Below are 15836 nucleotides of genomic sequence, written 5' to 3'. Positions count from 1 at the left end.
GTAGAATTGTCAAAATACCAGTGGTAAAAGGTGTGTACCTTGATGATGAAACCTCAAAATGGTACGTACAACGGATTCAAAAATGGACATTTCAAACCGCAACTGTATGGGAACAAAATGGACATTACATTTTACAATGACATCCTTCATTAAAAACACCTATTTGGTATCTCTTGTATACAAAAACACAATGGAAAATACTGTGGCAGTGACCCTTTAAAACACACCTTGCAGAATAAACGTGTCTTCCTTACCCTCTAACCTCTTTAGCCTAGATGACCGCCACGGGCCCATCGGGGTCGGGGTCCCATACCGCAATGTGCTCAAGCCCCGCCTCTCGGTGACCATCCCCCGGTAGGCAGAGGTTGGTCCCAGCACAGATTCTGTGCCCCAGGCGGCTTCACCAACAACAAGCGGGCCTGTGGTAGAGGACACCGTTCCTGACCTGCTACCAGAAAAAATGAAGGGAGAGAAGAGTTCCAAAAGGCACCTCAGCGTTTAACTACGAAGGTGTTACAAAGTAACCCTGACATTCAGTCTATGACAATTGTCCTCTGGCCTGGCATTCTGCTTAAGACAGTCATTTGTTCTTGAGGCCTGTCATCTTGACTGTGAGCTTTGAGCAGTCCAGCTCCACAAACACTTTCTGGAATGCCTTGAACGTGTACTCCGGCTTTTAGGGGTGGCTGAGATTCAGAGCATACAGTGAGGAAAAAAAGTATTTGATCCCCTGCTGATTTTGTACGTTTGCCCACTGACAAAGACATGATCAGTCTATAATTGTAATGGTAGGTTTATTTGAACAGTGAGAGACAGAATAACAACAAAACAATCCAGAAAAACGCATGTCAAAAATGTTATAAATTCATTTGCATTTTAATGAGGGAAATAAGTATCTTGTCCCTGACATCCTTGGAGAGGTCTTTGGTCTTGGCCACGGCGGAGAGTATGGAATCTGATTGATTGATTGCTTCTGTGGACCGGTGTCTTTATACATTTTTTTTTATACAGGTAACACGCTGAGATTAGGAGCATTCCCTTTATGAGTGTGCTCCTAATCTCAGCTCGTTACCTGTATAAAAGACACCTGGGAGCCAGACATCTTTCTGATTGAGAGGGGGTCAACTACTTATTTCCCTCATTAAAATGCTAATCAATTCATAACATTTTGGACATGCGTTTTTTTCTGGAAGTTTTTGCTGTTATTCTGTCTTTCACTGTTCAAATAAACCTACCATTCAAATTATAGACTGATCATTTCTTTGTCAGTGGGCAACGTACAGAATCAGCAGGGGATCAAATACTGTTTTCCCCTCACTGTATGTCATGCCAAGAAGAATGGCAGAAGCCTTTGCAAAACTCAGACCGGTGATCACTTAAGGATGACGCCTACCTCCTCTGGACCATCACTAGCCACGGCACCCTCCTTGTTGATCGCATAGATTTGCTTTACATGTTGCGCAAGGTCTTGCAGGAAATGACCCCCCTCAGCTTCCTGTAAAATAAATAACACACAAATACAGACATTCTGTCAATGTGGGGAACACATTTTATTCCACCTGGATTACGACATGCCCTTATTTGTTATCAGATTGCAGTGAACATTCTCTCCCCCTCTCTCTCACACACACACACACACACACACACACACACACACACGTGATCGAATATTCATGGATGAAAATGCTTTATTGCCCCCACACGGTAGTCTTTAATGAGGCCACCTCCAGTAAAGCTGAACAATAATTCCTCACTGAACTCACATCATGACTCTGATATAGAATAAAATCACTGATCTCATTGGATTCAATCTGTGCATGTGAAATATATGAAATCACCGACCCAAGTATCCTATTTTAGCAAAAGGTGTACAATAGCACAGCGGGGCCCGTGGCTTAAATTGCAGCACCGAACATCAGCCAGCTAAATACAAAACAGTGCATTTTTCCTGAGGATACTTTACCATCCAGCATGACCCGCAATCTGTCTGAAAGTACTCCTCCCTTGGAATGGAATAAGGACAGCAGCTTAGGGGTGTCCTGCATAAACCTTGCCTCAAGATGCTTTGCGGTGAGCCTGTGGAATTGTTCATTGATCTGAAAGACAAATACTGAAATATCATCAAGCAAGGCTCATAACAAAGAGGTTTGTCATAGTGAAGACATCATTTGGCATTTTCTTTTTTTGCCTGCCGACTCACCTGAGAGGCTTCTAAACAGAGCAGGCTATCTGTCTTTCATGTCTTCAACACTGGGACACTGGTTGATCACTTCCTGTCTTTTGGCGTGCAAATGTCTAGCTAGCTAGCTAGTCTAGGCTACGTTAGCTAGTAACACATGACCAAACGAGAGCTCGCTAACCATCGGTCACATACGACCCAACAAATGCGCAGACAAAACATGTAATCAAAAAACGAGGAACGAACGAGTCTCTGATCTTGTCAACATCAGCATTTTGCTCTACTTACCGTGAAGTAAAATCATAATAGTCATCATCATAATAGTAGTACATTACAGTATATATTTGAGTAAAATAGTACAATTTAAAGGGAGTATGTCAGGGTCAATTACTGACAAATGAGAACACACTAATCCTCAGGGGTCATTTTGGGGCAAAACGCACCACTTTGTGAAGGTTTTGTTTTGATTGAAGAGCAAGAAAAGTATTAATTGGTTCCACTTCTTTCCCTTCTAAATGCGTTTGCCTAAGGAAAGCCAGTATGCACATATCTAAATGTTATAAAACATTGTTGTTTTTTTTGCCACTCAGAACACAGACATTTACCTTAAGGGGAGTTACCCTCATTTTAGACTTCCCAACCATACATTGTCATGACAGTGTTCCTAATCTGCAGTAGGCAAAGCAGTTGAAAATCGGTAGGTTAACACCAAACCGTGAAGTGATTATGAATTCAGAGCAGTCGGATTAGGTCATAGTCAAATACATTTGAACAAATGAACAACAATATCACATGGAAAGTGATGTGAGCATTGCATTGTGGAAAGCAATGACTTTACAAGAACATGTATTGCAATGCGAAGCATGTATTTCTAGATTAAACACTGATTCAGTGTGGTGAACAAGTACCTGTATGATTTGGTGTGCTCTACTTGAACATGTGCTTAGAGTTTTGAAACCACTGCCTATATGATGAGCTGTTGTATTTTTTTTTTTACCACATACTTATGAAAATTGCACCGGTTGAGAGATGATGGCTCTCTGAGCCTATGGTGAAGAGTACTTCTGATCCAGCAGGTGGTGATAAGATCCCTCCCTATATTACTTGAATGATGAGTTGACTTATTCCTTATAGCTCGCTCTCTGCCAATAAGGCGGGCCAGCTGGATGTCCTAGGACACGATGGTCACCCTCTTTGCGTGGATGGCACACAGTTTGGTGTCCTCGAACAGACCGACCAGGTAAGTCTCGCTAGCCTCCTGCAGGGCCATCACGGCGGAGCTCTGGAAGCGCAGGTCGGCGATTTTTCTCCACAGGCGCTGGAAGGGCACAATGCGGATGAGCAGCTCAGTGGCCCTTTGGTAACGACGGATCTCTCTGAGACACGGTGCCGGGCCTATAACTGGGAGGCGCTCCTGCGCGCAGACTTGGCGTTGAGCTGCTTCCTGTATGCTTTGTCAAGGGTGGATTTGCAGTCGGAGTATAGCCTCGAAATGCCCATTTGAAATGTATAAAGACGCCAGTGGCATCTGCTGATTGGACACCATCTCCCCACCATCCCGATTGGCCCATTGCAGAGGACTCCTTTGTCGGTTACTGGAAGGGATGCTTTGCTTCTTTTTTTTTAGGACCGCGCGCCCAACACAATACACTGGGCGCCCAAAACAATAGTCCACTAAGCGCGTGCGTACAATAGCACACTGCTGGCCCTTTGCGCGCAATAATAGTCGTCAAAGTCAAGAGTGAAATCTTGTGTTATATTTTAATGCTAGCCTGTTATGGCAAACGAGGCCAATGGTACACTGCCTGCACACAACTACACACTGCGCGCCGGCAAAAGCACACTGTGCGCGCGCAACAGCACACTGACGGCCCTTTATGCGGAATAATAGTCTCCAAAGTCCAGAGTGAAATATTGTGTTCTAATCTAATGCTTGCCTGCTATGGCAAACGAGGCCTAGTAGGTGTTATTGTTCATTCATGGCCTCATGTGGGAACATGATATAGTGCCATGTATGTAAGAAATAGTCGACATAATTGTGTATACACCCACTCAATTGGTTGGCTCTTAAAATAGCCTTTGGAGGTTGAGTTGTCAAGTTGAAGCCGCAGTAGCGAATTTACTTGGCTTTGACGGTCTTCTTGGGGAGTAGGTAATGGAGGCTTCTTGTTTGCACGGGCAATGTCTCCGGCCAACTCCAGGATCTCAGCAGTCAGGCACTTGAGCACGGCAGCCAGGTAGACTGGTGCGACAGCACCCACACGCTCGCTGTAGTTGCCTTTGCGCATCAGCCTGGGCATCTCTTAATCCATCTTGATTTAAATGTTCATGTAAAATTTGTTCCCAACATTGAAAAATGTCTGTGTTTGTGTGTTATTTTTTTTTCCAGCAAGATGAAGGGGGTGATGTCCTGCAGGACCTAGCACAACATGTAAGGAAAATCGTTGTGTACTAACCTGGGCTATTTACGTTAAGGATTATGTTTACCAATCGATGACAGTATTGACTCAATACGGGGTTTGCTTTCCCCTATCCGTCGCCGTTTAAATGTCTGACATATAACCGTGCTCGAGAAAACCACAGGTAGCATAATGTATTTCAGCAGATTTCGTGCGTTTCTGTGTGAAAAGACACGAATTTATGTGCTACTTAATTCGTGCGAAAAGACAGCAATTTAACACACAACAACCATAAACGGATAGCCTATTTTTCTTTATTTTCTTTATTATGGCTAATTAAACGTTATGAATATACAGAAATGTTGTCTTTATTTAATAATGTTTCAAACATTGTAGTTGTATGCCTATATGTACTGTTTGAGATTTTCTGAACATCATTTGTGAGAAAATACACACATTTACGTGCAACTTAATTCGTGGGAAAAATTGTTTTATTAATGCTAACGCTGTTTTCTATGCTTGATTTCGATTAATACTTTGGGATACTGGTGCACTTTTGGTCAGAAAGGCCCCTTTTCCGTGTAGGCAACAGTACACGATTTTCTTCATAATGCATTTCATATTTCGTAGAGTCTAAATTACACAATTTTCTTCATTATTCATTTAATACATGTTAAAGAGGTTAATGTAAAAATAATGAAATATGTCGGCTTTCACTTATGGCACTTCCAAGGCCTTTCTATTGTGGTTATGTCAATCATATTATATACTTAGGCTATTGTAACGCGTTCAACCAGTTAGCAAGTCAGAAATGTCCGTTTCCTAGTACCGACTAGAAAAAAAAATCGCCCTGTTCTTCAAGACCGACCTGCGCTTCCAGAGCTCCGCCGTGATGGCCCTGCAGGAGGCCAGCGAGGCTTACCTGGTCGGTCTGTTTGAGGACACCAAACTGTGTGCCATCCACGCAAAGAGGGTGCATATCGTGCCCTAGGACATCGAGCTGGCCCGCCTTATTTGCAGAGAGCGCGCGTAAATTATGAACTGATCTCCAAAATCCCACCTCAATATTTCCATCAAAAAGGCATAATTGATCTATTTATACGTGGTCCTCTGTAGCTCAATTGGTAGAGCATGGCGCTTGTAACGCCAGGGTAGTGGGTTCCATCCCTGGGACCACCCATACGTAAACATGTATGCGCACATGACTGTAAATCGCTTTGGATAAAAGCGTCTGCTAAATGGCATATTATTATTATATACGCGCACGTCTACATTTCCAACCACTTCGCCGGGAAAGAGCGACGCTACCGGCTACGGAAGAGACACCAACGGCCGGGTGAGTCCATTCAAAGCTACGTGGCTAATCTGAGGGATTTGGCTAGCTCTTGTAACTACGGGACACTTCAGGACGAGATCATCAGGGATCAGTTGATAGAGGGGACGTTATGTGAAAAGACATGGGAGAAACTGCTTTTGGAATCGGATAATTTACAACTAGATGGAGCTATTAAAATAGCACTCCAGGTTGAAGCGGCGTTGGAATGCTCTTCAATGCTAACAGACAGCTCTGCAGCATACACTCGGCCCCCAGCCATTCTCACACAGCAGCTTCAGCCCGAGCAGGCGCACTACAACGATCACGCGCTGCGCACGCCCTCCCACGTCGATAGCTGCATGGACACAGACACCGGCATGCCCGTGCAGCAGGCACACAGACAAACCAACAGAAGTAGCTGTGGCAACTGTGGGGCTAGCTCTCACAATTCAAGGGCTTCAAACTGCCCAGCCCGTGGGAAAATATGCAAGAACTGTTCAAAATACAATCACTTTGCGAAAGTGAGTGTGTCGTTCGGCCCCTGCTACTAGCTCGAAGTTGTCGATCATCCAAGTGTCAGACTGGGTCCGAGCCCGACGGCCTCTGCAGTACAACAAAATGCCCTCATTCTGGTCGGACCCCTTGCAGGTCAGTCGACAACTGGGGCCCGCCATATTTCATGATGAGCAATGGATCACGCTGGCACGCCAGCCGCCTCAGAAAAGTCCCTGCCCCTCGAGGAACACGAAGGCACACAAAACAGACATGCAGGCCAGAGACGCCACCGGATGGACCTCCTCCACCACTACCACCCGAGCCCCAGCCTCTGTGGGCTCCTGTTGATGATCACAAGTTTACTGGAGAACCGAGACCAAGTAGAGACTTTTGGACAAGGTGGATAATTGTATAATATAAGGCAGTTTATTCAGAGGTAAAGATATCTGGAATAGCGTGCACGGACTCGTTCGTCAAACTCGTAGGGAGTTTATCAGAAGAGAGCCCCGAAACATTGTGTGCAGACATTTTATGCAATAAATGAAGTAGGTTGAATCTAGTAGTTCTGATCTTCTGATTGGTCCTGATGAGTTGGGCGAGGTCCCCTTCAGGCTAGTGTCACTGTTGCATTTGGCTCTGAGTCGGGTTCTCTGTCTTCAAATGTTCAGCCTAAGAGAAGGGGATTTTTGTGTGTGTGTGTGTGTGTGTGTGTGTGTTTAACAGTGATGATGATGTGTGTGTGTGTGTGTGTGTGTGTGTGTTTAACAGTGATGATGTGTGTGTGTGTGTGTGTGTGTGTGTGTGTATCAGTGATGATGTGTGTGTGTGTGTGTGTGTGTGTGTGTGTGTGTGTGTGTGTGTGTGTGTGTGTGTGTGTGTGTGTGCCTCAGAGCAAGAACTCGTGAGTTGGAAGAACTGAGAGACCTATGGCGTGGGTGTTGTCCTTGGCCACCTGCTGACAAGGCTGACAAGATAGGACCCTTTTGTCCATTGTATTGAAAACAAACGCCCAACACAAAATGGGTCATGCACAAGATTTTAGTCAGACCAAGCTAAAACATTATATATTTACTACGACAAATCCCCCTCTTCACGTCTCCCCAGAGACGTGACCAAGTAACAGTAAAGAAGGAAAACTTAAGACGTGACACAAGCTAACAGTGTAATTGGCAAAATAGGGAAAACTTTATCAGAAGATAAAGTTTTGATTCCCCCTCTTCACGTCTCACAAGAGACGTGACACAAGCTAATAGTGCAATTGGCAAAATAGGGAAAACTTTATCAGAAGATAAAGTTTTGATTCCCCCTCTTCACGTCTCACAAGAGACGTGACACAAGCTAATAGTGCAATTGGCAAAATAGGGAAAACTTTATCAGAAGATAAAGTTTTACATTCCCCCTCTTCACGTCTCACAAGAGACGTGACAAAAAGCTTAAATGCTGCAATTGGCAAAATAGGGAAAACTTTATCAGAAGATAAAGTTTTACATTCCCCTCTTCACGTCTCACAAGAGACGTGACAAAAAGCTTAAATGCTATTCATCATCCAGATATCCTTGGTCAGCATCGTCAATAGCAAGCAAAGGGAAACATCTGACCGTTATCTGCAGGATTTGGATCAATAGCGGTGGTTATAATCCTGGTTGTCAGCGTCCGTATGCATGGAATGCAACAGCATCCACAAAGCACTAGAATTGCAGCAAAAACAGAGATGGATACAAGTATAGAAGAAACAAGCGTTTTATATTTACCAAACGCATCCATCCAAGAGTCCCACATTGAAGTATCCACCCCTGAGTGGCTCTTCATTTTGCCATTAAGAGTTCGTAACCCTTCCAGGGCGACAGTCAAGCTGCCATCTGTGGCTGTATTGTTGGGAATAAAGGTACAACATTGTTCACCAAACATAGCACATACTCCTCCTTTTTCAGCCAGGAGCATGTCGACAGCAATACGATTTTGGAAAGCCATGAGAGAGGTCGCAGCCAACTGGCCATGCACCGCCTCAAAACCTTGTTGTGTCCAATTGCCTAATTTTTGAACATTAAAATGGACATAATTGATTCTGTCAACATTTTTATTAATCGTGCACCACCAGCAAAATGAAGATTCAAAACCTGCGGCTACTTGGTCAATCAATTTATACTCATCTGGTACCCCCCTAGGGACCCCAATTGCATCAATGTAGGTTGGGTCCCCAGGAGTAGGGCCCACAGCGCGCCTGGTCCTGGTAGGAATTAAGTTAGACACATGGGTCACCAGCTCCTGAACACCTGTTGGATACACAGAAATTGGTAGCAAAAGAGAGACTAGTGCACAGGTGCCTGTGGCATTTCCAGGCAGTCCATCAAACAGACGAACGCCTCCACACCACCACCAGACATCAGCCCTGGAAACAGGTTTAAACTCAGCATTAGGCGTATAGGTAAACCGACACCATCCAACAGGTACCATACCCAACAATGGTAGACCTTTCGTGAGATTAACACAGGTAAAGTTAGCTCTAGCCACCTGATAGGAAAAAATTGGTTTCTTAGTTACTTTAGTAACCAAGGGATGAACTACGTCCCCATAGTGTACAATTGGCGGAAGGGTTGTCATGTTTCATGACAGACAGGAAGCATTCTGGCGTAATGGCGGCAGGGATAATGCGAAGCAATGGCCGTGCCCCCATACAAACCACACAACTCTGATGAGTCACCCTTGCCGCTTCCTCAGTCAACAAGAGCCAGTTGTTAGAAAGGCCGGAGACACCTGTAGCGGTCAGGATTGCATCATCCAAAGTAGGTGGAGTGGTAACCATGGTAATTGGTCCCCACCTACCTCTACCTGTGGGTTTCACAATGTTTTTTCTATCGTCCTTAATTGTAGAAGTGGAAGGGTCGGGTGTTGATACAAAACAAACAATCAAGTTCCATTTAAAATTGTAAATATAAAGTGGAGCCCTATATGGACTATATGGACCGGTGTCCATATATGGAGCCAATATGAAATATTGGCAGCCCTCCCTCTGGCCTGGTGGGATAATTAACTTCAGGCCATTTTGTTCTTTGGCCAATGTAAGTCCATTTCGCCATAATAAGACGTTCCGTCCTGTTGAATAACTTGACCAATCAGGACCCGTCTCGGCGACTAGGTTTTTCCAGGACCATTTATCCAAACCCCCCAATGTCATGTACCAATGATATTGGACTTGCCATAACTTCCTGTTTTCATTCTGCCCAGTACTTTCCAACATTCCCCAAGGGACGGTGACAGTGGTGGTAGTATTTATAGGGATACATAGGGTGGTGCTTCTAATTTGGTTGGTAGTACAGTTTTGGTCGCTATTTAAAACATGTCGATTTTCGTAAGGTATGGGTGTTTGTTCTGACGGTGGCGTGAGATGTGATATTATTAGGACTAGTGATATTAGTAGGTGGATGTGCTAGTTGCTGTATTAGCCATGTGAAAGTTCCCATGGAAACTCCAGTGACTATAATGAAAATAACAAACAAGGGACCAGAGATACCCAGTCTCTCCCAGGGAGGTCTATGTCTCCTCCCAGGGCGAAGCCCTCCAGTCTCTGTTAATGAGAGTCTCCTCCACATTCTCACAGACTAGGAGCCTCTGTATTTGGTGCCGAATTTAGGGCGCTCAAGTCAGCCCTGACCTCAGTCAAAGTTCTGGAAGGAGTTGGTGCTGGTGTGCAATGTGTAAGGTGGTGCCAAGGTGCGCCCAATTTACCTTTGACCTGGACTGAGTGTGAAGTAACCTCCTTCACTTCGTACGGTCCAGTCCACCTGGGTTCTTGCCACTTTCTCTTGTGGACCTTAACCCTCACCCAGTCACCAACCTTTACCTTCAGCGGCGCCGGATCTCCCGTCAGCTCCCCCTCTTGGACCTTGTGAATCTGTTTGGAGAGAGCTGCAGAGAGTTCCGTTAGTTTTCTCACATAATCAGACATTACAATTTGTTGTACATCAAGGGCGGGCATATGACCTCCCTCCCTTGGTGGACCAGGCATGACTCTACCAGTCATAATCTCATGTGGAGAGAGATGGGTGCCTGCTCCTGGAGAGGCTCTCATGGCCATCAACGCCAGGGGCAGAGCTTCAACCCACGTCAACTTTGAACCTGCACATACCTTGGCTATCTTAGCCTTCAAAGTTTGATTGGCACGTTCCACGAGGCCCTGAGATTGCGGCCGGTACACAGACCCAAACTTGTGCACAATGCCGAACCTCTCCTCCACCTGTCTCAGGTGTTGGTTACTGAAATGGGACCCGTTGTCGGATCGGATTTGTCTTGGAACCCCATACCTTGGTATGAGTTCAGTCTGCAGCCACTTAATGACCGACCTGGCATCCTCACGTGCTGTTGGTATTGCCTCAACCCATTTGGAGAATCGATCTACCATTACCAATAAGTACCTTTTCCCATTAGTTACATTATCAGCCCCCATGTCAGTGTAATCTATGCTAATGTCCTGAAAACATGCATTAGGTACTGGGTATGAACCCATGGGTGTTTGGAAAGGTTTCTTTGGGTTGTGGCTGCCACAAATGCTGCACTCATCACAAAACAAGTCTGTCATGTCCTTAATGTGTGGGTGCCACCAAATATGGGAAACCTTCTGTAAAGTTTTGAATTTCCCTTCATGGGTGGGCCCATGAGCCTCACGTATCAGCTCGGGACAGAGATTAGCTGGGGCCACCAACCTGCCGTCATGGCATCTCCAAAGTTCATCAGGTCCTTTGGTGGCTCCATTCTGTCCCCTATACCGAGTGCTCATACGGGCCCGCTGTGAATTGTAGTTCCTTTATGTGTTGGTCTGTGAGTTCTGTTCTAGCTGGTTGAGTCTGCAGCACCATCTGTCTTGGAGTGTAGCCCCCAGCTTTCTTGGCTGCTTTGTCAGCTGCGTCATTTCCCTCGCTGACTTTGTTCTTGAGTTGCTGATGTCCTTTGCACTTCATGATGGCCACCTGCTCAGGTAGTGAGACTGCTTTTATCAGTCTCTCCATTTGTGCCTTGTGTTTGATCGGAAGGTTTCCTGTTGTGGTGAAGTTACGTCTGACCCATTGTGGTCCATCTGTATGGACTGCTCCATGAGCATATGCTGAGTCAGTGTAGATGTTCACAGTCTTTCCTTCAGCCTTTTCCAGGGCTTGAGTCAAACCAATGATCTCGGCTAGTTGGGCTGAGGCAGGTTGTGGGATGATGTCTGATTCCAGGGTCACGTGTGACCCGTCTGGAAGCTGCTGTACCACTGCATATGCTGCTATGTTCCCTTCTTCTCCTCTATAGCAGCATCCATCGGTGTACAACCATAGATCAGGATTGGTAAGGGGTTCGTTTCCCAAGTCTGGTCGCAGTTTCAGTTCCTGTGCCGCCCTCTCTTCGCAGGAGTGTGCCAACCCTTCTTCTGCATTGAGTGCGTCTGCCATGTTTTTGTCGGTGTTGACAAAAGTAATGTGTGATTGGGTGCATTTATTCTGGATTTTGTTCTTTCTTTCAGCGCTGAACGTGAATTCCTTGCTCATCAGATATGCTGCAACCCCATGGTGAGTATGGATTTCCAATTTGTGGCACATTACCAGGTGGGCGGTTTTTTCAATAGCTTTTGCCACTGCAGCCACGTACCTGGAACATGTTGTCTGACCTGCTTCAATATGGTCCAACTTAGAGGAATGATACATCAGTACTCTTCTCCTCCCCCTCTTGTTTCTGAAAAAGGATGGAAGAAGTGAACCCCTCCTTTTCAGAAACATCAAGATGAAATTTGTTTTTGTAGTCGGGTGCTGTCAGAGCTGCTGCCACCGAGAGATCGGTTTTTAGGAGAGCAAATGCTGTTGATGCTTCAGGTATCCAGGTAAGTGAGGAGTGTAAGTTTCTTGGTCCTGCTTCTCTCACTATTTCTCTCAGTGGTTCAGTCCTGGATGTGTAGTCAGGGATGTGGGTACGGCTGTACCCTGTCAACCCCAGGAAGGACAACATGCCTGACACTGTGATGGGACGTGGATGATGGAGTATGGAATCTCGGTGGGATTTCGAGAGACCAGCACCTTCTCCTGAGATTTCTCTGCCAAGGAAAAGGACAGTTCTGCGACAGGACTGGACTTTGCTCATTTTGACCTTGTAGCCTTTGACAGCCAAGAAGTCAAGTAGGGTTTTTGTCATTTGTAGACAGAGATCAGATGTGGGAGCCCCCAGCAAAAGGTCGTCTACATATTGGATGAGTATCACTCCTTCAGGGATTTTCAATTCGGCCAGGTGTGTCTTCAAGATATGATTGAAGATTCCGGGAGAACACCTGTAACCCTGTGGAAGAACCGAATACGTATACTGTTGATGTTCATATGTGAAGGCAAAGAGAGGCTGTGAAGCCTCATCCAGTGGAATGCTGAAGAAGGCATTAGCCAGATCCACAACGGTGAAGTATTGGTGTTTTGGTGAGAGATTACTCAGTGTAATGTGAGGGTCAGGGACAGGTAGGTCAATGGGTGCAGTGACGTCGTTCACTGCTCGGAAGTCTTGTACCATCCGGTATGTCTCGCCTCCTGCTTTCAAGACTGGTAAGATTGGTGTGTTCCATGGAGACACAGTGCGATATATGACACGAGCTCCCAACAACCCATCTATGGTTGGTTTGATCCCCATGGTCTGTTCAGGTTTCAGACGGTACTGTGTTCGGTAGATAGGAATTTGATCAGGGTTGAGTAAGGTGATGGTGACTGGTGCCACCTGTAGTTGTCCAACATCAAATGGGGTGTGTGTCCATATGCCTTCATCAATGGTGGAAAGCAGTGCTTGTGATGAGGGGTGGTCTGTGTAAGGTTTACCATGGTGTCTTGGGAGAGTCAAACGTTCAGGAAGGCAATGTTCCTCTGTGTCAACTGTCATAAACCTCCACATGTTCTCAGTGGTGGCTTTGGTTATTCCTGGAGTTTGGGTGGATTCCCACTGGAGTTTGGATGCTCTTCTGATCATAGGCCCAAGGCTCCTTGCTTCAAAACCGTGTCCAACTGCCAGTGTAACATGGGGAGCAGATTCTTCGCCCAGTAGGTACCAGGATTTCAAATGGGAAGGTAGGATAACCGGAGCAGCCACTCCTTCTTGTCCACACACTATGGTACAACATCTGATTGTTGGTGTCAGGTGCATCATGTTTTCATCCCAGTCATCGGTATATGGGTTGACATCATTGTCAGTCACATTAAGTGTACAGTGGATTTCAGCTTGAGGGAGTCTTGTATGGGTGAAATGTGTAAATGAGTTGTCTCAGCTGGTTGAACTTGAATTGAACCTCAGGGGTTCCTTGGCCGGATTCGATGCACTTCAACCAGTATATTTCTTGGGTCAGGGAGAGCACTGGGGTTGGGATGATGGGTAGCATCAGCACCCTAACTGGATGAACTGGTGTGGAGGTAATGGGATCAATGGAGACCTCCACACCCTTTTCGGTAAGGTAGATTGAATGAGCCAGAGCCTATCGACCCCCAAAGCTCATTGTCCCCTGCACCCCCTTCTGTCATGGATTGGGTACTTCCCCTTTCTCTTTCGACAAACCATTCTGAGAGTCTGGGTTTAGGCTGATTGGGTGCAGCCACTTGTCTTAGGCCAGATGCTCCCCCTTTCCTGTATATATCTGATGGTTGGTTTTGAGTCATCATTACCAGGGACTCTGGGTTGGAACCCCCTCTTGTGGGACTGGGTCTGGGTTGGGTTTCGCCGGCCGGGTGTGGCTCCTCTCGTCCTTGTGGCTCGCTGTTGGCTCGGACTTCCGCACAGTGAAGTACTCCTTGCCCTATACTTAGTGCCATGTTCCCCTCTAGGTGTCCTCCTTGCACCACGAACACAGGCGCTTGTACCACTGCAGGACTTAGGAATGGGTTATAAGGGTTAGTTGGAGGAGTGGGTGTGTATGCGGGTGGTGTGCTCTTCACTTCCTGTGGCAGGGTCGGATACAGTGGTGTTGAGGGCGCTGGTGTGTCACTCATGGACTGTGTCCCCACTATGGGTGTTGTCTCAGTTGTGGGTTCAATCACCACACCCATCATGTCTGGTTTCTTGTATGGGTGTGCTCGTCGTGTTTCCTCAATTGCCCACGTACCTATCCTTAGCTCAGCCTCTGCTCTCTCTCTGTGTTTAGTTCCTTCCTTCTTAAATAAGTGAGACTTATTCCTTTCCACTTCACTTTCTGTTCCTTCCTTCACTGCCTCCTCTTGTTCTTTCTCCATAGAGGTGAGTTGCCCTTTCGACGGGGCACCCCCGCTAAAGTAACCTGCCTGTGTCCATTTGAGTTTCACTCCCTCCCACACTTTCTTTACTGTCTTATACTGTTCTTTCCCTCCCGCTCTATCCTGTATTTTTTGATCTAGATATTCATTAAATTTGAGTTTTGGGACGGTAGTAGTTGCCATGGTTATACAGTTTTTAGACTATCTTGGTGCACTTAGCCCGTCACTGGCCGAAACCAGCAATGTATTCTTGGCGCTGACTGAGACTTATCTCTGATGTCCCACCCTCGTACACAAAAAATTTTCAATACTTTATTATTAGGAATTATTTTGCAAAAGGTATTATTGTTTTTCAATTATTCTAGTTATTATATATTTTCCCAAAAGGTATCAGAATCGCCCTTTTGGAACAATATATTAACAAACTCGAGCGCTCCTAAAATAATTATCAATTTAATTTTAGGAATTATTTGCAAAAGTTATTATTGTTTTTCAGGTATTCGAGTTATTATATATTTTCCCAAAAGGTATCAGAATCGCCCTTTTGGAAGAATATATTAACAAACTCGAGCGCTCCTAGAATAATTATCAATTTAATTTTAGGAATTATTTGCAAAAGTTATTATTGTTTTTCAGGTATTCGAGTTATTATATATTTCCCCAAAAGGTATCAGAATCGCCCTTTTGGAAGAATATATTAACAAACTCGAGCGCTCCTAAAATAATTATCAATTTAATTTTAGGAATTATTTGCAAAAGTTATTATTGTTTTTCAGGTATTCAAGTTATTATATATTTTCCCAAAAGGTATCAGAATCGCCCTTTTGGAACAATATATTAACAAACTCGAGCGCTTCCAAAATAATTATCAATTTAATTTTAGGAACTAAGGAAATACCAACACCACAAGAGGGAAAAAGTACAAGTCAGCTTTTAGCGCAGCGGCTGCATAACAGGCAAAATAGGACTCGGTGGTCCTCTTAAAAGTTATCAACTAGTTAGTCTCATGAAACGGCCAATCTTACACAACATTCAGGTTAACATTTCAACATTTACATTTTGCATTTACATATCAACATCAACACATGAATTCAGTTTGAGTTCTTCACAGTACATCTAGTTGAGTGCCAAGTCAACCATTGCCCGACTATCTGAACTTGTATTTTTATTTTATTTTAATGATTCTCCACAACCAAGACTCCCAGTCGTTTAAACCATTCAACTGGCGT

At 45.1% G+C, this 15836-nt stretch overlaps 1 long non-coding RNA gene across 2 annotated transcripts; it reads right to left on the bottom strand.

Moving 5' to 3' along the window:
* Nucleotides 1–334: 334 nt before the first annotated feature.
* LOC123484600 lies at nucleotides 335–2381 on the bottom strand. 2 transcript variants are annotated; one of them, XR_006658592.1, is made up of 3 exons: nucleotides 1964–2381; nucleotides 1394–1495; nucleotides 335–448 (listed from the first exon to the last, which is right to left on the bottom strand). It is a non-coding gene; the product is annotated as an uncharacterized LOC123484600 (long non-coding RNA). The 2 variants fall into 2 exon arrangements; XR_006658593.1 differs by having other exon boundaries at nucleotides 335–445.
* Between the last annotated feature and the right edge of the window lie 13455 nt (nucleotides 2382–15836).

The sequence above is a fragment of the Coregonus clupeaformis genome, unplaced genomic scaffold, assembly GCF_020615455.1.
Source record: "Coregonus clupeaformis isolate EN_2021a unplaced genomic scaffold, ASM2061545v1 scaf0367, whole genome shotgun sequence".
Taxonomy (NCBI): domain Eukaryota; kingdom Metazoa; phylum Chordata; class Actinopteri; order Salmoniformes; family Salmonidae; genus Coregonus; species Coregonus clupeaformis.
The sequence above is the reverse complement of the archived record's forward strand: the minus strand, read 5'-3'. Positions and strand labels throughout refer to the sequence as shown.